This window comes from Dipodomys spectabilis, unplaced genomic scaffold, assembly GCF_019054845.1.
Source record: "Dipodomys spectabilis isolate Male_0828 unplaced genomic scaffold, ASM1905484v1 ptg000095l, whole genome shotgun sequence".
In the NCBI taxonomy this organism is placed as follows: Eukaryota; Metazoa; Chordata; class Mammalia; order Rodentia; family Heteromyidae; genus Dipodomys; species Dipodomys spectabilis.
In genome coordinates this window covers 43919328-43944013 of record NW_024870772.1, presented here as the reverse complement: position 1 = coordinate 43944013, position 24686 = coordinate 43919328, and positions in this window count along the sequence as shown.

The following is a 24686-nucleotide window of genomic DNA, read 5'->3' as shown; positions in this document are numbered from 1 at the left end:
CCATCAGCACCAACCTTAGATTCTATGCCTATTGATATAAAGAGCTCTAAGACAAATTAATAGGAAAAGTCCTAACAAGCCAATGCAAATCAAAAAGGAAAATAGATGAACACATTGTTCACAGAAAAGGAACTGAAGATGGTCCTACAAATATCAGTATAGTCTTACTCTCACTCAGGTAGGAAAGATTAGAGGAAAGATACACCAGCTTGGAGGGCAACTTAGCCAAATACACACAAATGGAAAAGTCATTCATTCTTTGGTCCACCAATCAAAATAATTTGTATAGGCATGTGTGTGTGTGTGTGTGTGTGTGTGTGTGTGTGTGTATCCTATAAAATTAAGAAAAATGAGAGAAAACATGGGTTGAGAGGGATGAGTAAGAATGTTGAAAGGGGTGACATTGATCAAGATGCATTGTAGGGCTGGGATGGTGGCTCAGTGGTAGAGCGCTTGCCTTGCATGCCTCAGGCCCTGGGTTCGATTCCTTAGCACCACATAAGCAAAAAGAAAAAAGCTGGAAGTGGCGCTATGGCTCAAGTGGTAGAGCGTTAGCCTTGAGCTGAAGAGCTGAGGGACAGCGCCCAGGCCTAGAGTTCAGGCCCCACGACCGTACCCCAAAAACAAACAAAACAAAACAAAACAAAAAAGATGCATTATATTCATAAACTGCTTTGTTCAATGGCAACTCTGCTCTATATTCATAAACTGCTTTGTTCAATGGCAACTCTGCTCTACAACTGCTTAAAAATAATTTTAAAGAAGAAATTCACAAGCAATCCAACAAAAATATATTTATGAAGGGAAAAAGTGATTTGTCCTTTATATATATCCTGAGAAATATGCTTCATTGGGTGATCTCATCTCTATCTGAATACCATAGACTAAACTTACACACACCTAGATGGTGTAAGTCACATGACTTGTTGATGAATCAAGAGACACAATAAACTGGAGATTTGTATTGGCATAATTCAGCATATTCTTAAAGAAAACATCTCTTGAAAGTTTAAAAGATCATACTGTAATATGATGATAAATATAGTATAGTAAATACATAAACTGGTTGTATGCTTATTTTCTACCATTATCAAGTAGTATGGGCTACACATAAGTGCATTCCTGTACTTTTATGATGACAGCAGCCCAGTAGAGTTGTTTGCACCAGCATCACCCAAATACTGAGTAATACATTGTACTAGAACATTATTACAGTGACAGAAAGTCACCAGGTGATAGAGTTTTTAGGCCAATTATAAGCTTACAGGATCACCATCATATGTGATCTGTTGTGTGTATGTGTGTGTGTGAGTGTGTATTACCAAAGTGTCATTTTGAGGAGCATGACTGCATATTGTTTCACATGTATAAAATGATGTATGTGTAAAGTTATTTACTATAACATCACAATAAGTAAAAGTATTTAAAAGTCCAAATAGCAGCCAACAGGGGTCTAGTTAAGTGAATTACAGAATGGTGCCTCACTTGTGTATCTGAAACTTGGGGGCTCAATGTGGTTTGCATTACAGAATTTCTTGAAGTTTAGAAAGGCAATACGATGTGTATACCATATATTAGGAAACACCGTACAGGACTCTGGAGCAGTACTTAGTAATCAAAAAATTAATATTTCTGCCAAGTAACTATGAATACTCACAAGTGGGAGAAATCGAGGTTACAAACTGACTCATATCAGTCCAAGTTTGTGTTTTGCCACCAAATGAATTTGTCAGGGATTCAAGAAAAAATTTTATTTATTTTTCTTTATTTAGGAATTGCAAGTAGAAGATTATATGGTGGTACATCCATATAGTAGAATAGCATACAGCTATAAATAAAGAAAAACAGTTCTTCACTAAGCAAGTTCCAAGATATACTGCTAAGTTAAATTTTTCAGAAAAGATAGAACCATTTTAGTAGAGAAGAAAAACTATATGTCTCTGTTTAGGCTGAAATGGCTTTGAAACGGCTACATAATATTCCTTCAGGAAAGAAAAACTAGGAGGAATCAACAACTGTGGATGAGAGGGAATTATTTTGCTATATATTACTGCACACCTGCCACATAAATATGTTTCCTATCCAAAAACTAAGCCATGTTTATGTTTTTAGTTGCAAAATAAAAGTACATGAGTGGGTCACCAATGGATGATTAGCCTTTATCCTTGTGTGATGTCTGAGTGTTTGGAGAGTCAAAACAAAGTCCCACAGGCTAGGCACATGGCCTAGTTTATAGCTGGCTATATAGTAACCTGAGGTAGGCATTAACACACACCTGTTAGAGATGAGAACGATAAGGTTCAGAGGGAACCAGAAAGCAGTAAGTAGTAGAACTGATATTCATACCTGAATCAGCCTGAGCCTGGTTGTTATGGCACAAAGAATATTTTTCAAAGAGTACTATGAAGTTATCTATAGAGAATGGGTATACAAGTTATGACCAGACTTGTACTTTTTTAGAACCACCATTCATGGGGCAATTAAGCTTCTGTAGAACAATAGTCCTATGGACCTGGATCTGACATGACGATGGGGAAATCTGGGGAACAGAGTCTGAGCCTGGGCTAGCGCTGGGGAGGTGAACTACTTCAGAGCAAATGTTGGAGCCCCATGGTATCCCCTGGGGGCACTTCTGCTTGCTGTGGATATGCAGTCTAATTGAGAATGCCCTATCCTCCTCTCAAGGTTATTTAAGAACACTATAGGAAGGAAGGGCAGAAAGGGTGTAAGAGTCAGCTTTCCATTGATGTGACAAGATACCCAAGAAAATCAACTTAAAGGAGAAAAGATTTATTTTGATTCATGTTTTCAGATATTTCAGTCAATGATTACTTTGGGGCCTAGGATGAGACAATTTCTCATGGCAGAAGCACAGGTGCAGATAAGGTCTTCAGCTTATGGTGTCCAGGAAGCAAAAGGAGGAAGAGGAGAGAAAGGGCCATTGACTCAAAACTCTCTTCAAGACAGCATCCCAATGACCCACCTTTCTTCCACTAGGCTCCACCTCATAAAGATTCTACTGCCTTCAAATAGCACTATAGAATGGTGATCATAAAGGATAAAAAGGAATTTCCCTGCTTGGGAAATCTAGCTTCAGAAAGACCCACCTTCTAGACTGTAATATTGTTCATAGTCAATTCTCTGCATCTGTAGGTTCCTCATCCACAGATCAAAAATATTCAAAAAATTAAAATTGTGTCTTTGCTAGACATCTTCAGACTTTATTTGCTTATCATTATTTCCTAAATCATACAGCATAGCTACTCTCTATATAACATTTACTTTGTATTGGAAATTGCAAATAGTTTAGAGCTGACATAAAGTAAACAGAAGGCTGTGTGTGGTTGAACACAAACTCTACACCATTTTATTCTATGGACTTGATCATCTGCAGAAGTTCATATCTTTAGGGGGATTCTGGAGCCATTCTTTTACAAACACAGAGGATTGATTATAGTTGATATTCATCAAAGTTGACAGGTACCAGTCCAATATTCCCTTTAAGTTTTTACCACCATTGTTCCATGATGGAGAGAAGTAAAGCACAGCAGTTCTGACTGCTTGAGATAAAGTGTGATTCTAGACCCATCCCTGTGGGAAAGACTGATGTCTGTTTCTTTTTTAACAAGTTTTTTATTGTGGGAATACTGTACAGAAGAGAGGTTACAGTTACATGAGCAAGTAATGAGCACATTTCTTATCAAGGATTGTTGTCTCCTCCTTTGTTTTTCTGCTACCATCCCTTCCCTCTCATCTCCACAACTGAACTCCCCCCCTCCACCCCCACTTTCCTGCTCCTGGATTGGTAGGATCAACATCGTGAAGATGGCAATACTTCCCAAGGCTATCTACAAATTCAATGCAATATCTATCAATATTCCAACCTCATTCTTCAATGAAATAGACGCAATCTAAAAATTCATATGGAACAATAAAAGACCCAGAATAGCAAAAACGATCCTTAACAGAAAGAACAGTGCTGCAAGAATATCAACACCAAATTTCAAACTCTACTACAAAGCCATAGTAATCAAGACAGCTTGGTACTGGCACAAGAAGAGACCTCAGGACCAATGGAATAAAATTGAAAACCAAGAAACAAACCCACAGACATATAGCCACCTAATCTTCAAAAAGGGAGCTAAAAAATAGAATGGAAGAAAGACAGCCTCTTCAGTAAATGGTGCTGGCAAAATTGGTTAATCATCTGTAGAAAACTAAAGCTAGATCCTTATATATCACCCTGCACCAGAATCAACTCCAAATAGATTAAAGACCTCGGAGTCAAAGCAGACACCCTGAAAAGGAAGGAATAGGAGAAACTCTAGGTCTCCTTGGCACAGACTGAAATTTTCTTAATTGAGACCCAGAAACACAACAAATCAAAGGAAGGTTGGACAAATGGGATTGCATGAAACTGCAGTTTCTGCATGGCAATGGACATAGCTAGCAAGATCAATAGAAAGCCTAAGAATTGGGAGAAGATCTTTACTAGCCATACAACGGACAAGGGTCTCATATCTAAAATACACTTGGAACTCAAAAAATTAAATCCCTCAACAACAAATCCTCTAAGAAACACCTGCCTGATAAATAAGTGGGCTAAAGACTTAAAGAGAAACTTCTCTGAAGAGGAAATAAGAATGGCCAATAGACACATGAAGAAATGTTCAACCTTTAGCCATAAAAGAAATGCAAATCAAAACAACATTGAGATTCCACCTCACCCCAGTTAGAATGGCTTTAATCAAGAACTCTTACAACAACAGATGCTGGAGGGGATGTGGCCAAAAGGGAACCCTACTGCATTGTTGGTGGGAGTGTAAACTTGTTCAACCACTTTGGAAAGTAGTATGGAGATTCCTCAAAAGACTCCACATAGAGCTCCCCTATGACCCAGCAATCCACTTTTGGGCATTTACCCAAAGTATCACAAACAAGGCCATACTAAAGCCACCAGCACAACTATGTTTATCACAGCATTATTTACCATAGCTAAGATATGGAACCAACCCAGATGCCCCTCAGTAGATAAATGGATCAAGAAAATGTGGTATATATACACAATGCTTCCATCAGAATGACAGACATTGCTCCATTTGTTAGGAAATGGAAAAACTTGGAAAAATTATATTATGTGAAGTAAGCCAGGCCCAAAGAAACATAGGTCCCATGCTTTCCCTTATTTGCAATATCTATTATATGTATGAGTCAAGCAGAAAAGCTCAGATAAGATGATGTTAGGGAAATGAACCCCAAGATAAAGACACAGGTGTTTTTTTCTTTCTTGCTATTGTTTACCTTATAAATAAGTTACCATGTGATTTTTTTTGTTGCTTTGTATGTCCCTCCCCAATGGTATAACCCCTGTTTTCACTGAATCTGATGTCTGTTTCTGCCAGACAAGATCTCTTTTCTCTCTTTCCAGGACCTTAAGAGGCCACAGTCATTCTTCAGTCCCCACCTGCCAAGCATAGATACCAGAGGAGAGTTTTTAAATGAAACTACATATCTTGAAGCTACACTTCCATCATCACCAACCATCTGCGTGTGTCCTGGGACATTCACACACACATACATACACACACACACACACACACACACACACACAGGTTCAGGGAAACACAAAAATCTCAGGCAATCAGGATGGGTGATCATTTGCCAAGACTTTAACATATTAGCCATATGAGCTCACACAAGGTATTTCACTGCTATGTCTATTTGCAGATATACAAGATGGGAGGAAAATAGTATCTGTCCTAAAGGTTGCTATGAAGGTTTGTAAAGTACCTGGCACAGTGCTTGTTAAAAGAAATAACTGTTAAACTTTGTGGAGCCTGATTGTTATTATTTACAACCATTTCACAAAGTCAAGCTTTGAACACTCTGAAGCATAGGAGTATTTTGGTAGAGATAGAATATACTAGTTGCTCAGTGACTTATAATCTTATAGAACCAGGGCATAAGGCCACTGTTCATTTTGTCCAGCTCCACCTACCCTGAAAAATGCATCTCACCCAAGCCTTCTGATCTGTGCCTGTTCACACCTCTTGCTCTGGCACATAGTAGGTTCACAAGAAATATTGATTCAAGGAATGGTTAACTTTTCCCTCATACAATCTATCCAAGGTTGCTGGAAGGATTTGGCACTTTTGCTTTCTCTTGTTTTACAGTGGAATGTAGCTAATGCTAAGATTTCATGGGATACTGCTTACCTCTGATGAGATTTCCTGATGCTACAAGACGAAGCAAGAGCAGAGGAAAGAGAAGAGTCCTCTTGTTTGGCAGTTATTTATGTCCCTGAATCTGTGGACAGCCTGAACACAGAACTGTAAACTGGTCTGCATTGGGACACCTGAAGCTTTGGGATCCTATAGCGTAACCTCCAGGCTCCTTCTACACAGGTTTGCATGGTAGTTCACATGCATACATTCAGTCACTCCCTTGCCTGCCCCCCTCCCTGCCATGCAACCCCAGTCTGCATCCTAGGGACCTGGCAGAACACATGGGCCAGTCTGCCTGCTGAGTTCTACGCCAGCAGAGTCCCCATCTACGATGGGGCCAGTGGTGGAACCACAGACCTCCAGATGTGCAGGCAGGCACTGCAAAAATCTCTCCTTCTGCACAGCCTAACAAGCAGCATATGGTTTTTTGGCTAAAAGGTGTTTAAATGAAATCATTTTTTCCATATTACTTTGAAAAGTTTATTTCATCAAGCATGAAAATGTTTAATAATATTATTTGGAGGGTTTTTTTTTTAAGAAGTCACTATGTTGAAGATGTTTCTCTTTTACTCACTTGGAGAAAAGAACAGGATGATATTTAACCCTTTCCTTGAGGGGCTCAAGCAACAGATTTGCCTTAAAAAGTACCTTTGGGAATCACATTGGATAAGTGATTGAATGAAAACAGAGAAAGCTTGCTCCCCACCCCCACCTACAGTGGTGTCAGTTGACATACTGGGTTCTGTTTGAATGATGTTATAAAAATAGAGCAGCCTTTCACTGCCCAAGCTTTGCACAGAACTGTTACTCCACTAGGAGAATACATGCCATGATGGGTCCTCAGGATGACAGCTTTAAGAAACATTGCTGCCTTCTCCAGAGAGCCTCATTCCCTGGAGGGGCAAAAGGTTTCATGGAAAAATACCAAGGACTCCTAAGGGACTGGGTTCGTGACTTCATCTCCAGATTCCCCTTCTATCCAACACAAAATATCTCCCTCCAATAGATTCTATCCCAAGCACCTAAATAAGATTGTACTAAGCTTCAGTCACTAGCAAGCCTGCTGCTGCTTATTGGTTCCAGCAAGCCTAAGACAAAGAAGTCTAAAAGATGCTTGCCTATTATAGGATGAGATGCTTAAATGCCATACAACATGCTAATCATGCAATTTGAAATGTGCTTGCTCTTGGTAAGTACACCTGGAAAGCTGATTACCCATGGGAGTCACAGTTTACAGTGGGAAATGAGAGTTCAGGGAAAACTAGAGTTCATCACCCCATTCCCAGTCTGTGACCTGTCTGCCATAGTTTGGACCTTGAGTGTCCCCTATTGTACTATTGGAAACTAGTTAAGAAGTAGAGCCTGTTAGTCACATTAGGAGCATATCCTCGAAGGAGAGAGGAAGTTTGGGCTCCACAAATGAGCAGAACCATGAGATACTTGGTATTTTGAGCTTGGTTAATCCTGCTCAACATGATCTCCAATTCCATCCATTTTTCCTGCAAATGATACAATTTCACTTTTTATATGGCTGAGTCATAGTCTACAGTATATATGTATCATATTTCCTTTATCCATTACCAGAGCGGATTCTAAATTCTGGCTACTGTCAACAGAGCTATAGTAAACATGGGCTTTTTTTTTCAATAGAATTATTTTATTGATTGCATCATAGAAGTATCAGAAACTGGTCAGGATCCAGGATAGTCTCCTAAGATGTATTAACTTAGCCCTTATTCATCAGTCTGTTGAATTGTTCCTTTTTCGGAAACATAGATACCATCCAAAATTTTTCTGATATCTTTGTTTTTAACTGCTGTTGCTTGCTGAATCAAAGCAGCTGAATTTGAGACTAGTTCAATATCATTTCCTTCAAGGATTAATTCATCTTTCTGGGCTTGAAAGATTGAACAACCAACACCTGTCCTCATCCTAACTTTTCAGATATATTTCTAACCCAAGAAGTTTCAGATTTCAACTAGAGACCCATTCTCCTGAATAACAACGTTAATGGAGAAATGAGCATACACAGACCTCATCTTGTAACCAAAGCCCTTGTAACCAAAGCCCAGAGTAACACCCTTGATCATGTTCTGTACATGCCTACAGATCTTGCGCAAGGTGGCCAGTTCCTTTCTGTTTCCCCACCATTTGTCAACCCGGAGCCTCTTCTTTTCTTTTCCAAGAAGGCTGAATTCTACATTGATGTGGTTGAAATCCCTCCACAGGGTTCCGCGAAGACCTTTCGCAATCATTGCATGTCCCTTCAGAGTGATGTGGACATTTTCTGGAATGTCGACATTTTCTGGAATGTCGACATTTTCTGGAATGTCGACATCTGATTGCTGAGAATGGTCTTCATTCTCGCAGTAGATGGGACAAAGAGAGGTGTAACTCTTATACACTAATTTATACTCATCCAAGAGTGTGTGTGCAAGGGCGTCATAAGGTTGGTCTGTTTTACTTTATTTTGAGGAACTGCCACACTGAGTTCCATAGTGATTACACTTATTTACATTCCTAGCAACAGAATATGAATGTTATTTTCCCCTGCATGCTTGCTATCATTTGTTGCTTTTTTCTTTTTGGAAGTCATATGACAGTCATCACTTAGGGTAAGATGAAATCTTACCAAATTTTTCTGCAGGGTGAGAGAAGGATCAAATTTCAGCCTCCTGCATATAGACAGACAATTCTCCCAATACTTGTTGAAGAGGATAGCGCGTCTCCCACCTATGTTTTTCACTTCTTTGTCAAAGTTAAGATATCCGTAGTTGTGTGGGTTTATTTCTGCGTCTTCTAGTCCATTTCTTTGGTCTTCACATCTGATTTTGTGCCACTAATACCATGTTGTTTTTGTTACTATGACTCTGTTGTATCATTTGAAATCCAGTATTATAATACCTCCAGTGATTTAATATTATTATAATACCTCCAGTGAACTGCTTAAGGAGATGAGGGGAAGGAAGAAAGGGACAAAGAATGGTGGAGGATGAATAATATTGAAATACATAGTGGCCATGCATGAAGATAGCATAGGAAAACTCCCTGAAAGCTACTGAGCAATGTTGGTAGAGGAAGGACTGTCAAGAGAGAATTGTAGAAGAAGTTAATCAGACTAAATAATAGTATATATAAAGTATCATAGTGTGCAAAATACCCTTTGTGCAATTAATATACACTAAATTTTTCTTTGCAGGTCCGAAGCCTTGGATTCAGGGCCTGGGTGCTATCCCTGAGCCTCTTCGTGCTCAAAGCCACTTCTGGCTTTTTCTGAGTAGTTTATTGGAGATATGAGTCTCATGGACTCTAGGCAGCTAGCCTCTTAAGTAGCTAGGATTACAGGCATGAGCTACCAGCACCCTGCTCACTACATTTTTTTTTTGATGACAAGAAATAAAACAGATTGTGCACAAGTGGGTACTAGGGAGGGTTAAGTGTTCCTGGAAAGGGATAATGAGGGTAAATATGGTTGAAGTATTTTATATGTATGTATAAAAATAAAACAATGAAACCTGTTGAAGTTGTTTTAAGAAATAGGAAAAGGAGATAAGGGAGAGTAATGGAAGGGGTGAGTTTGATCAGGGTGCATTTTATGCATGTGTTTGTGACGAAATCTCCTTGAACAATTAGTACATGCTAATAAAAACCATCAAAGGTAGTAGGACCCCACTTCTTTCCTCTTCTTGTCTCTTGTATCCTGGCTATGAAATGAGCATCTTTGATCTACTGCATTCTCCTACCATAAGGCGTCACCTCTCAAACCCAAAAGTAATGGAATCAATTGATCATGAATTGAAACCTCCAGATCAGTGAGCCAACATGATTGTCTCAGGTATCTGTTAGTGTGGTGGAAAGCTACCTTCCTTCTCACGTCCTTCTCTGTTTCTGTCCAACAGGAGCTCTCATTTCCAAGCTCCATCTGGCCACATGATCTCTCCTCAGCCACTTCCCCATGCCATACACCAGAATAAAAGCCATGTAAAGATTATGATTCAGGTCCAAGTCATTAGCACTCAAGAGTTAAAAGAAGGCAAATAACCAGCTCATGGGAGGAAAAGACCCATTCCAGTCCTGATTGCTGAGTTCCTGGGGGCAAGGGAAATTTTTGTTCCTGTGAACTAGAGGAGGTGAGGACAACATGGAAAGGGGGCATGAAAAGGTCAAAGAGATGCTCAAGTCATGGACTATGAGTGAAAGAAGACAAGCATTTAACTTTAACAAGATGAATCAGGGTCAGCTATTCGGGACTTGGCATGGGTTGAAAATGGTGGATCAAATTTTTATCTCTGGAGATATCCCCTGCCTTTCTCAAATGCGATGTCAAAGAAAGGTCAGACATTAAAGTAACCACAAGGAATCTAAAAATATGTTCTTCATAGTTGCAGGACTTTGAAGAGCTTTTCTTTTTAAACAAAGGCAGGGGGGAGGGTTGTGGCATCTTAATCAAGCAGTCTTTCAAAGTTCCTAATGGTTTTCAGGTTTTCTCAAGACCTTTCTATAAAACCAAAGGACACAGATGATTTTTCTTTTAATTTAAGCACAGATGGGAGAAAAAAATGGCACAAGAAATCAGAGGTTTGGTGTAAGAAACAACTCAAGATCAAGTATCAATCTGGGGGCTTTTTAGAGCAAATGAGCACTAGTCAACCTGATAGAGAGAGATGGGTCCGTAGATGGCATCTTGAGACCCTATTATAATTCAAGCAACCATTTATTTAACATATTTCTCCCCAAGAAGTTTAAATTCTTGTGCTTCCTACATTATGTTCAGTCTATATTCTACAGGAGCTTGTATTTTTTTTTTTTTTACATTCCTTACCCACTTGGTCGAATCATAAAAAAAAAACAAAAAACAAAAAAAAAAAAACAACGTGTTCTCTCTCATCCCTCCTTGTCTGTGCTCTGGATCTTGTCCCCATATCCAGTAGAGTTGTAAGAAATGAAGGGAAACAGGCCATTGAAAATGGTATCAGAACCACCGGACTTGGGTGTTAATGTCAATGGCGTATAAAGGAATTAAAGGAAGAAACAAAAAGGACTCTTGTCACCAATAAGAAACTGTAGAGCCCCAAAGGTTGACTAATTTACCATAAAATAAAAGTAGAAACCAGGAAGAGACTGAAGACCACCCCCCCCCCACACACACACACATACACACTCCAATACCAAGATCTTTTCCTTGCCCCCAGGCCCTGGCACAGCCCATTACTCTTAACCCTGTACCAGGTAGAGCACCAACCACAGAAAGTGCCAATATAAGGAAGAAATCTGAAGAGCAGCACGACAATAATTATAGATTGGAAGGAATCTTACTACAAAGGTTTAAATCTCTATAACTAGCCAAGTGATCACATGGTAAAACAGAAACCCGATGCTGGTGGAAATGAAACAAGCATTCATAGGGCATAAACAAAAGCTTAGGCTATTCCAAGGGAAACATAAATTCAGTGATGTGATAGAAAATATAGACTGGATTTGAGGAGAATTACTATATTGGAATGGTCCATTCATCTGTTGACAGTCTTTCAAAGAAAGTGATGGCAGCCTGCTAGTTTGCTTCATTCGAAATCAGTCTGGCCAAGGAGCTGGAAAACACATCTCAGGGAGGGGTGGTAGACAGCAGGCGAGGGATGGGTTGCTGTCATAAATCTTGTTAATTTTGCTTCTCGCTGATTTTTCTCTTCTGCTTCCTTCCATTCTCTCTTCCATTCCCATGCCAAGGCCCCTCAGATCACCAAAATCCTTTTCCCTGGAAAACTCTTCCGAGACTAAGGGAAGGGAGTTGCTGACTAATGGCCAGTGACAATTACCAGCAGTCCCAATGGACAGTGGTCACTGATAAGTCTGTCTCTCAGGTCCCTAAAGATTTACTTCCTGGGTTATTTTCCTCTATAAACCTGGCTACCTTGTGCTCAAGCATGATTTGCATCACAAACTACTTGCTACCTAGGGATTAAACTTTGAAGATGCCAGTGCCTAATATGTGAACTTTTTATTCCAGTTCAAAGGGTTGAGTTGGTCCAGGTGAGCTAAGAGACTTTTTTGGCTCCAGTCAGAAGACTGAGCAACAGTCTCTCTCCTACCCTTTACAACATGACTGTGGCAGTTCCCCTAATGTTTTTTCAAGGGCATTCATTTTGATCCAAATAACTCCCAGTACAGCCAAGTAAAAGGAGAGGTGTCACTATCATCCAAACTATAAGTGAACTGTACAGTCTTATGTGAATGCAATTTAAAGAGCATTTTGCTGGAAGGTCCAAATAACAAACCACTTTTTCCAGATGTTAGAAAGCCTGAGGTCTGTGTACAGAAAAATACAGCATTCTGGACTTTTAATCTAGACTTTCTGTGAAAGTTCCTAGATGAAAGCTACCATAAAGAAAATGTTTGCTTCACACTCATGCTACTCTGTAAGTTGAAGGTGTGCCTTTTCCTGCCCCCAAGAGCTCTCTGATTTAGTATTTCAGAAACACACTCTCGTGTGAGAGGCAAAATTGTCCTGGGAAAAAGCAAGACTTGGACCCTGTGTTTTATTTACTGAAATAAAGATTGCGGAAGTAGATAGAGATGGAGAAAATGGTTTTGAAATATGTTCCTTGTTATAACCCTGTTGCCAGCACTTAAATAAAAGAGGGGAGGGTTTAAAAGAGAAAATCCCTGTTTGGCATCCCAGGAGAGCAATTTTGTCTCAGGGATCTCTGCTGACACAGCTGATTCATACTCAAGACATCTGTGGATGAAGGGCTCTCTGGCTAAAAGTAGAAACAAGTTCTCTAGGAAGATAGAGTCCCACTATATGGAAGCAAAACATCAAACTTTGCTGATATATATTTGTGAGGAAACTAGCTTATTTTCCTGTATTTTAGAAAGCATCTAGTATAAGGAATAAAATCCAAACAATGAATGTGTTCTAACAAAATACCTGAGGTTAACACATAAAGAGGTTTATTTAGCTCACAATTTTAGAGGTCTAAGATTAGGTGGCCTCATCAGTTTGGCCTTCAGTGAGGGGCCCTTTGGCTGTATCACAACATTGGTGGGTGACATTATTATGCCAATGTATGTGTGAGAGAGAGAGTGTAAGGGGAGATAGGAAGCCAGAGAAAAATTCAGAGATCAGGCGCTATCTCTGTCTCTGTCTCTCTCTCTCTCTCTCTGTCTCTCTCTCTCTCTCTCTCTCTCTCTCTCTCTCTCGTTTTGTCAGTCATGGGGCTTGAACTCTGGACCTGGACACTGTCCCTCAACTCTTCAGCTCAAGGCTAGTGCTCTACCACTTGAGCCACAGCACCACTTCCCAGGCTCTTTCTCTTATAGCAACTCACTCTCAAAGGAACTGAGCTCCTCAAGATCGGTATGAATGCCTTAATAAGGCTGGAAGTTCAGTGACCTAAACACTTTGTAGTAGGCCCCAACTCTTAAAGGCTATATCATCTCCCACCATTGCCAGGACCATACCTTATGAAAGGTCCGAGGAGAACTAGCTAGTTTTTATTGTCTTGCTAATTTCTGTCATCTGAGGACACATACAGCCTCACCAGAGGATGCATGACAACAAGGTCCCATGCTGAAAGCAGAAATTAATCCCTTACTGCACACTGAATTTGTAGGTGATCTTGGATGCTCCACAACTACATTAAGTCTATTCCCAGTATTTATATGTTGTCCAGTCTAAGCATACATATGGATTTTATATGTTATCCACTCATAGCACACATATGGATTTGAGTTTAGGTCCTAAGCTTAGATCAAGGTTTCCACCTACATGAATGTCTGAACAATTGGAAGTATGTGTCGCATGTGACCAATCTTCACCTTCATGGAAATAACAAGTCATCTGCTATCCTTGGTCCTGGCCATGAGACACTATTACTGTAAGAACAAAAAATACCCCTACAAATTCCAAAACCTATCCAAGAAAGGACTTGCCCTACTGAGGACCACTGAGCTAATTCAAGACACTCTAGCTCTTGAAGCTCCTCTGTAACATTCTAAGCACATCTTCAATGTGTGTAGAATGAAGGAAAGCATAGGCATAGACTAGTGAATAAGGAAGCTGTTTTAAGGTAAGCCTCACTCTCTGTGTTTCTCATAAAGCAGTCTTCTGTGCTTGCTGAATAGAAGGAAGGAGGGCTCAGCACACACACACACACACACACACACACACACACGCATCTCTGTAGAGTCAGTGATGCTTTTTCTCTCTCTCGAAGAGATTCATCTTCCAAGCAACTGGACTAACTTCTACATTTTTGAGAAACACGATCTTGGATCTTGGGGCTCAACCAAATATGAATGTTAATTTTCAAGTGAATGCAAAATGTTATTACAAACAAAATGCACATGTACCAAGTGAGACATCTTTGATTCTAAAGATGTCTAAAGATTGACCCTCTAGCATTATTAGAAATGCTTTCTGAGAAAACACCAAATTAAACTCAGATTAGACATAGAAGGTCAAAGTTTGTATCCTCACCTGCTTTTTAACCACTTGCCTTAACAATCTTGTTTTCAATGTCCTAGACAATAGTAGAGAGAAAAATTCTACTTCCTTTCTTCAGTTTGTCCATTTTATGACTTTTTCTTTGTTGCATGACTTTTTCTTTGTAATTCTCTTCAACATTTATTCTGAAATTGTCCTCTTAAGTTAGAAAACAAGGGCTGGGAAGGTGGCTCAGTGGTAGAGCGCTTGCCTTGCATGCCTGAGGCCCTGGGTTCAATTCCTCAGCACCACATAAACAAAAAGAAAAAAGCCAGAAGTGGCGCTGTGGCTCAAGTGGTAGAGTGTTAGCCTTGAGCTGAAGAGCTGAGGGACAACGCCCAGGCCCAGAGTTCAGGCCCCACAAACGGACCAAAAAAAAAAGTTAGAAAACAAAACAAATGCTTGCCATGGTTTCCCTTATTTGCAATATCTAGTATATGTATAAGTCAAGCGGAAAAGGTCAGATATCTGTGATGTTAGGAAAATGAACCCTTAGATATGTGTTTTAATGTTTTTTTCTTTCATGCATTTGCTTCTAATGCATTTATAAGATTATCTCTTTGTTGCTTTGTATGTCCCTCCCCCACAGTATAACCCCTGCTTTCACTATATTTGATGTCAGTATAATTTGTGGAGGAGATGGGGAAAAACAAGTCGTTTAAGGATACAGGTGGACCTGTTGCAACAATGAGAAGTACAAGTTGTCATGTGGAAAACGAGCTTTACAACGTTGGTGCAGGGGGAAGGGGGGGGGAAGGATTGGGTGGGGGGGTGGGGGGGAGGCTGGGAAGGGATGTGAAGGGTAAACAAAGGAGGAGGCTGCAATGCTTGATAAGAAATGTACGCATTATCCTGCCCATGTAATCGTAACCCCTCTGTACAGTATGTTCACAAAAAAAAAAAATAAAAAAATAAAAAAAAAAACAAAAACAAAAAACAAATGCTTGAAAAATTCCAATAAATGATTTGATTGGATAGACCTGGTACCTATGTTAAGATCCAACATCCTTGCTCCATAGAAAGATAAGGCCATGGAAATGGCCGGGCCATGGAACTACAGAGAAAACTATCCAGTTATGGTGCATGAAATAGACTTATGAGCATCATGACATGATCTCCAGGCCTTTTATAATCTTCCCCAATGGTATTCTCCTATGCCTTTATTATTCCTCTCCCAAAACATAAACTCAATGCCACTGAGTTGCTCTATGCTGCAAAACAGCTATAAAGAGGAATTAACATCTATCATCTAATAATCCGGACTTCTTTTTAGGAAAAAATATATCTCTTTCATTTAAAAAATTCTTCTACACAAAGTTTTAGGTTTTCAAATTGCACAAGCCAATATATCTTGATGGACACCACAATGAGTCATAATATGTAAAGCAGGATGTTATTACAATAAAGTTTCATGATACAAGTAAATACTTACAATGTGTATGTACTAGACATAGTTTTTGAGAACTGGAAACACAGAAGTAAAAAAAACCCACAAGGGCATCTGTCTTTGTGGGAGAAAGAGAGGCCTAACAAATAATTACAAGAGTGACTAGAATTGCAGTTGTGATTAACATTGCAAAGAAAAGTCCCAGAGGCTACAAAATTATTTTTAAAAATCATAAGAAATGACAGTAACATATGAGGGAGGTCAAGAAAGGCCTCTTGGCAAGGGAAGTGGTTATTTATAGCTATTGCAGCCCAACTCTCAAAGGCTGATAAAGAAATGGCTGCACGGTCCTGAAATATCTCTGACTTTTTACCATTCCAGAAATCCTTAATATTTACTTTGATGCTAAGTCTACCAAATATTCACATGATAAAAATTGATCTAAATTGGTGCATTGTTGAAAAAAGAAGGTATAACTCTTACTCAGGGTTACATTATCATGATTAAGTATGATAAAGTATAAATTATCCAGACGCCAACTCTACTTCCTAAATGTAAGGGAGTCTCCATTTCTTAATCAACATTAGGGAAAAGAAACTGAACTCAGTGTCTCAGCTTTGCAGTTTATTTCTTAACACTGCTCATTAATCACCCTAAGTCACTGAACTGTGTAGGCACCTCTCCAGGTTACTTAGGGTAACATGTCTGTCATATCTGTCAGTAATGTTTCAACTCCCCAATAATTGCAGTGCTCTCTGCGAGATACAGTGTGAGAAATAATTTACTCAAGTGGGATTATTTTTCTGGATTAGAGACCAACAGTGAAGAGAAAGGAAGACTTTGAAGAGAAACCGATTCCCATATCCCAACATGGATTGGCTGACCCTTTGTTTTTTTGCTAATTGCTTTTTCATTTTTTTTTACTTTGATTTAATTTAGTGAAAGACATAAAGTCAAGTTTTATATTCATTTTCTGGCATACATATGTTCTTATTTTTGTAATTTTATTTTATTATCTTTCAGTGGTTATACGCGGGGAGATTTAATTCACTGTGTCAGTTTATGAGCACAAGGCATCTTGATCAATTTCACCCCTTTCATCATTCTCCCTCATCTCTTCCAGTCCCACCCACCCCCTCAATTTTCCTCGATGTATTTTCACATATGTGCTCTGAATGACTGCATTCTCCCACCCTTCACTGTTGCTTTTGTAAAGACACAACAGCACTTGATCATCTCACCCACCACTTTTACACTCGGAAAGCCTAGCTTAAACAGAGAAGCCAATTTTATATGCACAGTCAAGGAACTTTTATATGTCTATGTCCAAACAGTCTTCTAGGCTACTTTGAAGATCTCCTGCAAGTTTTCCTATGTGCAGATATCAGAAAATCATATAGACTAATAAGAAAATCCTATAAAAGACTCCCAGATGGCCACATTCTAGCATTAAGTTTGATCAACTCAGAGCAAAGCTTCCTCAATGTCTTCCATGACATGGCTGGTTTTACCCATTGGGGACATTCTTCTTTCCTTGGTATCTCTAGCATCCACATCAGCTAAGGAGCATGCACATTGACCCCATTCTTCTGCATTCCATCGATTCAATGTCATGGCAGCCATTCCTTTCTGAGGTCCCCAGTAAGATCATAGCTAGGGAAGGGATGCTTGGCATAAACTGCCAGTCTTAGCTCCCCAAAGCCTCTATCCCACTTCTTGATGTGATAAAGGGAAGCAGTTCTGTTGACAGAAGGCAATGGGCCTCTAGAAGTAGAAAAGAGTACCTCCTCCCTCTGTGCCAGCACTGTGCATCTGTTATCCTCCCAGGCGGAAGGAGAGTGCACTAGCCTTTTCCATCTTGGCTCTGTCTAGTTTATTTTGTCCAGAATTTCAGAGGCAGCTTTAGCCTCTTTCCACAGCGTGAAGAAGAGAAACTCAGCAGAAATAACAGGATTTGTTTGTCCTTGGTTGACCTCCAGGGAAACTAGGACAGTGGGAGGCTAAGAAGTCGAAGACTCTCCACAGCACATCAATGGTCAAGCCTGGCTTTCAATGGCACCACTCCAAACAGTGTCAAACCACCAGCCTGGACAACCTTTCCAAGATGCTCCTAGTATTTATTCAGCCACTAAGTGTTCTAACCAGAGCAGACTCCACCCTACGGTGAGCTAAGGCCAGTCAAACATCCATTCACACAGATGAGAGTGACTTAGTCATCCAGCATGACCCTCTGATGCTAACCAGAGTCCAGTTGTAGCACACTCCAAGTTCATAGGTGCCAAGCACCTGGCCACACATGGCAGTCCTCACTGGGGTGGGACAGGAGCTTTTACATAGGGCCTAACACTTTGAAGGCCACTGTATGATGGGAAGAGGTTAGATGTGGGCCTCCACTGACCAATTTGAATTTCAGATTGGTTTCTTTCTATCGATGAAACCTTGAGGAAGTTCCTTAATGGGACCATGACTCAGTGGCTCTACCTGTAAAATAATGGTACATAGGCATTTCATGAGGATTAAAAATGATAGAAATGAATGAACTAAGAACCGTTTTGGCCATAGATCAAGGGCAAAGTCAGTGATAACAAAGAATAAAGACTTTCTGCAAATGAGGGACCAGTTCTGTTAGTGCTATGATTGATATAGTAGTCAGGAACCCCTTGTATCAAGTCTGCTCTTGAGATCCTAGTGGGTTGTACATGAGGCCACATGCAGGAGATGGTAAAACATCACCCGACTTAGGAACCAGGCCTAATCTACCTCCCAGTCTAGCCTGTTCTATTGCTTTGAATAATGCACTTTAATTCTTTGAATCTCATTATATTGGAAATGAACTTTACAACTTCGGTGAGGGGGGGGGAGTGAGGAGGTGAGGGGGAAGGGATGGTAAGAGAACAAAAAAAGGAGGGAGTAACAATTCTCAACAAGAAATACACCCGTTACCTTACTCATGTAACTGTAACCCCTTTGTACAGCATTAAGTGAAGTAAGCCAGGCCCAAAGAAACATAGGTCCCATGGTTTCCCTTATTTGCAATAACTAGTATATGTCTGAGTCAAGCAGAAAAGGTCAGATAAGTTGATGTTGGGGGAATGAACCCCAAGTATTCAAATGTTTTTTTTTTCCTTTCATGCAATTGTTTCTAATATGTTTATAAGATGATTTCTATGTTGCTTTGTATGTCCCTTCCCCACAGTATAACCCATACTTTCACTGTATTTGATGTTGGTGTAATTTGTGGAGGGGAAGGGAAAAAACAAATTGTTTAAATAGGGATACCAGTGGACCCATTACAACAATGAGATGTACAAGTCGTTATGTCAAAAAACAAACTTAACAACTTTGGTAGGGGGGTGGAGGGAGGACCAGATGGGGGGCTGGGAGGAGTATGGGAAGGGATGGGAAGTGGAAACAACGAGGAGGCAACAAGGCTTGATAAGAAATGTACTCGTTATCTTGCCCATGTAATTGTAACTCCTCTGTACGGTATTCTCACAATAAAAAAAAATTTAAAAACTTCTTTGAATCTCATTTTACTGATCTATAAGATGGAACTGTCTTGAGTAGTGAATATTTATGGCATTGAGTTTGAACCATCACTCTGTTACTCCCTAATTTGGTAACAATGCGTGTAATTTCACTGGAAGTCCTTTTCTTCTCAAGGAGCGTAGAACTAAAGAGAGCTGCGGCACAGCCTGCAATCACTGGCGATGGTTTCTGTAACATGGCAGCAGACAAGTCCTCATGGGAGATTTAGTCCAAACTCCAATAGCTATGTACTTAGAGCACACAGCTAGGATGCCCATTGTCCCCATCTGGGGACTAAACAGTAGTGTAAGGACCTCAGTCTTCAGCAAAGCCTTCAGTACTTCTAACCCATACTTACTAGGAAAGGTAAGCAGATCTTTTGGAAATCTTTTCCATTCAAAGCACAGAAACAAAACATTTTCTTATTAACAGAGATTAATAGAAATGAATCAGACAATCAGTTGTCTCAGAAATTCTTCCCTGATGAAGCCTCTTATGGAGCCCGCTTAAAGAGCCAATGGAGGAACAAAGAAATCTCTTCCCCAAAAAACAAAAACAAAAAGGCAAATCTTGCTGTTATTGAAACTATTGTTCCCATCATGATTTGAAAGAATCCCAGTCAGGCACAGAGGTTCAAGTCTGTAATTCTAGCTACTCAAGAGGCTGAGGATCACAGTTCAAAGCTAGCCCAAGCAGGAAAGTCCATGAGACTTATCTTCAATTAGCCACCAAAAAGCTGAAGTGGACTCACACAGTAGAACACTAGCTTTAGGGAGAGGGAAAACCCTTAGGGACAGCACCTGAGTACAAGACACACACACACACACACACACACACACACACACACACAGAACCTATGAAATATTGAATAACAGTAACTTTCCTACAGTTCTGTGGTTTCTTACTTCCCTCTTACTGCCACAGATTTCAGCTAAGAACAATATGTGATGTGATCTCAATCATTTGCTAATTAAAATGACTCTAAAAAAAGATACCCTCTATCCTCAAGGGGCCACCCACTCAACTACATTTTTGACATCATGTTTGTATTTCCATCTTTAGATATCAAGATAGACTGAGAATGTTCTATGCCATGTTGGGGTAACTTCTCCTATAGCTTAGGGGAACTATAGGAATTTTTTAGCCTGGGGAAGAAAAGTGAGGGAAGCACACTAGCCTGTCTGTGTGTGGTGTTCATGCATATGGAAAGAAACATCTGGTCCTGGCTTCTTTGGGGACATTTTTCTCCTTTGTTGGAATTGGTAGTTATTTTGCTAGAAAACCATTGACAATTCATACCTCCATTCATATCATACAGAAAAGATTTACGCAGAACACCAGGGTTAACTGCCTATGTTGTACAGGAAAGGAATATCATTTGTTTACTACTGCTTAACCTCTTTCCTTGATAGATTTTCATCAATTAGTACCTGTAAAAATCCTCCTTGGAGTTTTCTCAGCTTACAGAATATTTTCAAAACCTTGTTATTCTGCTGTTGGATCTCTATTGTCTGGGGCTAGTAGACAGTCAATAAACATGTTTTATTCAGATAAAGAAGATTGCCTTAAACTTATTTATTATAAAACAGAAAAGCACAATTGAGGAGCAATTAGGACAAAGGGGGAGAAAATAAAAGAAAGGGAGGAAGAAAGGGAAGGAGGGAGGGAGGAAAGAAGGAAGGAAGGAAGGAAGGAAGGAAAAAAAGGATGGAAAGAAAGAAGGAAGGAAGGAAAGAAGGAAGGAAGGAAGGAAAGAAAGGGATTTGAGCTGATCAAATTCTTTACCCAGTGAGCTTGCTTTTCCTTCTGGTTGTAAGAAGAAAGATCAGAAAAGACAGCGGGAACTAATGGGAGTGAGGCAGATCTTCTAAGCAACAAAATGAAGTATCTCTTAATTGTTGGGGGAAATGTATACACTCTCGTGCATACACACACAAGTGCACTCACAAACACACAAATACACATATACACACATTTACCACATGGGTCAGGCTAATGACAGACAAGTTAAGTTTCATCCCTCTGTTTCATGCTTCCTAAGAGGGTAAAACTGAATTACATAAATCTTTCCATGTCTGTGTCACTTGCTGAGGGCACACAGGACAGAGAGATTATGGGATTTTATTTTACATTGTGGTAAAACATCTCTGAACTCAAAATACATTCCCTTCCCCATTTCCCTGTCATCTATCCTGACAAAAGTTGATTCTTGCTTCTGATATTCCTGATAAATGTTTACATTCAATGCTGAATTCTACAGGAACTATGAGAACTCAGAAAACAGAAGGCCATGAGATGTCATTTCCTACCTCATCTTACCTGCCTTCCAGCTCCACAACTGTGTGCTTTCAATATGGCCTGACCAAAAACTGTTCAGGCCAGGCACCGGTGGCTCACGCCTGTAATCCTCGCTATTCAGGAGGATGAAATCTGAGGATCGTGGTTCAAAGCCAGCCCAAGCAAGGAAAGTCTTCGAGACTCTTATCTCCAATGAACCACCAGAAAACCAGAAGTGGTACTGTGGCTCAAGTGGTAGAGCACTCGCCTTGAACTGAAGTGCTGAGGGGCAGCACCCAGGCCCAGAGTTCAAGCCCTACAACTGACAAAAAAATAAACAAAACAAAAACTGTTAGTACCCCGGTCAAAGAGTGAAATGAATAGGTGTCATAGAGAAGCCACAGAATTCCAAGGCATGAAGCTAATCCAAATGGGATCATGTATCCCGTTACATGCCCCTCAGACCTCTCAAATTCATAGCACTGATGAGTAAACAGGGTTCTTCATGCAGCATCTGTCCGACACCCGGCCCTGACAACAGCTTTCCATGGCCAGTGCTACACGTAATGCCGATTTTTGAATCTTGATGTATGTTTTGGAGTGGTATAGAATAGCTTATATGCATGTTGTGCCGACAAAGTTACATACTTTTTTATTATTCAATCTATGTTACTGTTTGCTTTTTTGTGGTAGGAGCCAGGGTACACTAGAGGCTCATATAGTCAGATACCCATCACAGAACACTAAGGAATTCAGCAAGTCTGCAAGAGCAGTGCTAACTCAGCATGTATTTATTGAAAGCTTAACTTGTGCCAGGCCCCATAGTAGGTATAGGGTTACCATAGGAAACAAATTGGGGATCTTACTCTAACAAACCATGTATCCCCTAAATAAACTAGTAAATGCATATAAATATGTAATATGCCATGTGGTAAGAGCCTAGGAGAGCAATCAAGTAGAATAAAATGAAAGTAATAAGGTAAGTTTGTCCTTTTGGCAAGGAAAGTCAGGAAAGGATTCTCCAAGGAGGTGATCTCTAGCTAGATAAGACTTGAATGAAATGAGAGCCATACAACTACTCGGGAGAAAAAAAAAATCCCAGGTTAAGGATCAGCAAGTTCAAAGGCCCTGAGATGAAGCCTGCTTGGGTGTTTCAGAAATAACCAGCTAGATGGTTTGTAAAATGGTGCAGCTAGATACAAACTTGAGAGCACCTGGCCTTTTCCAGGGAGTCATGTTCTGTTCATCTCCCAGTGACTATTGTCCTGTATGGAATGAAGACTGATGTTTGCTAAAATTTCTAAAGTTTTTCAAGAGATACTAGAATAAACTTCTGTATGAAATTTCCTAATGTATTCACATTATCTCAATTTTTAAAAACTATGCAAGCTAAATCTAGTCCAGAGTCATTAGTGCCTAAACTCTACATAAACAGAAATTGCTATATTTAATACGAAGTCTCCCCCAACCACGAACAACTAGCTCTTACCACTTTCTACTAGTTCTTTTTTTTGGGGGGGGGTCCAGTCGTGGGGCCTGAACTCTGGGCCTGGGCACTATCCCTAAGCTCTTCAGCTCAAGGCTAGCGCTCTACCACCTGAGTCACAGCGCCACTTCCAGCATTTTTTCTTTTTGCTTATGTGGTGCTGAGGAATCGAACCCAGGGCCTCAGGCATGCAAGGCAAGAGCTCTACCACTGAGCCACCTTCCCAGCCCCACTTTCTACTAGTTCTGCGGGCTTCTATTTTCCTCAAGACGCCATGTTGCTTGACTTAGTGCTCTCAGTATCCAGTAGTTATTTCTACTGCATATGTCTCCATAATGAAGGTGCTAAAATACTTGGTCTGAAAGAAACTCCTGAATGGTATTTTGTCTGAAACAACTGATATGTATATTAAGAACAATCCCAAGAACCTGGTGCTAGTGGCTCATGCCTCTAATCCTAGCTACCCTTCTGCTCAAGAGGCTTAGACCTGAGGATTCAGGTTTTTAAGTCTGCCCAGGCAGACATTATAGGAGACAATCTTATCTTTAATTAACCAGCAAAAAGCCAGAAGTAGAGGCATGGACAGCTGTGAGCTTCATAGAGTTTGAAGCCCTGAGTAAAAACCCAGTACCAGCACCAATCATCATCATTACTATCATCATCGTCATCATCATCATCATCATCATCATCATCTCCACCACTACAAATATATAAACAACTGAAAGAAAAACTATTCTAAATTATTTATAAAGCAGCAGAAGAAATTGTATTTTTAACCATAACAATCAAAATACCAAGAAAACACACTACCAAGTTTCAGAATTACAAACAAGCACTTGAAATTTCCCTAGATATTATTTCCTGGAAGCAAAGAGAGGGAAGACAGGAAATGAACACAGCATAGCCATGGCAATGCTCTCCTCTGCCATATGGAACTAGGACATGACTCCATGTGGGAAATAGACATCAGATGGAAAGATTTTTCTTCAAAAAGAGATTGTTGGTTCCTGCATTATCCTGGCTCTCCCTTCCTAGGTGGGCTGCTGGACTAGTTTACACTTATACCCAAAGCCCACATACATTCTCATGGCTAACAGGAGCCACCACATAGCAGTTGTGTAATTCCCAAAGTATCTTCCTATGTACTGTCTTGTTTGATTCCTTCCATTACCCCTCTGAGATCATAACCAAGCTAAGAGAAAGCCAAGTTTATAACTCAATGTCTCACAAAGAGGCAAGCCTTCCAAACCCAGAGCTAGTGATCTTTTCTTAGTGCATCATACTGTTCTTACATATAAAGGC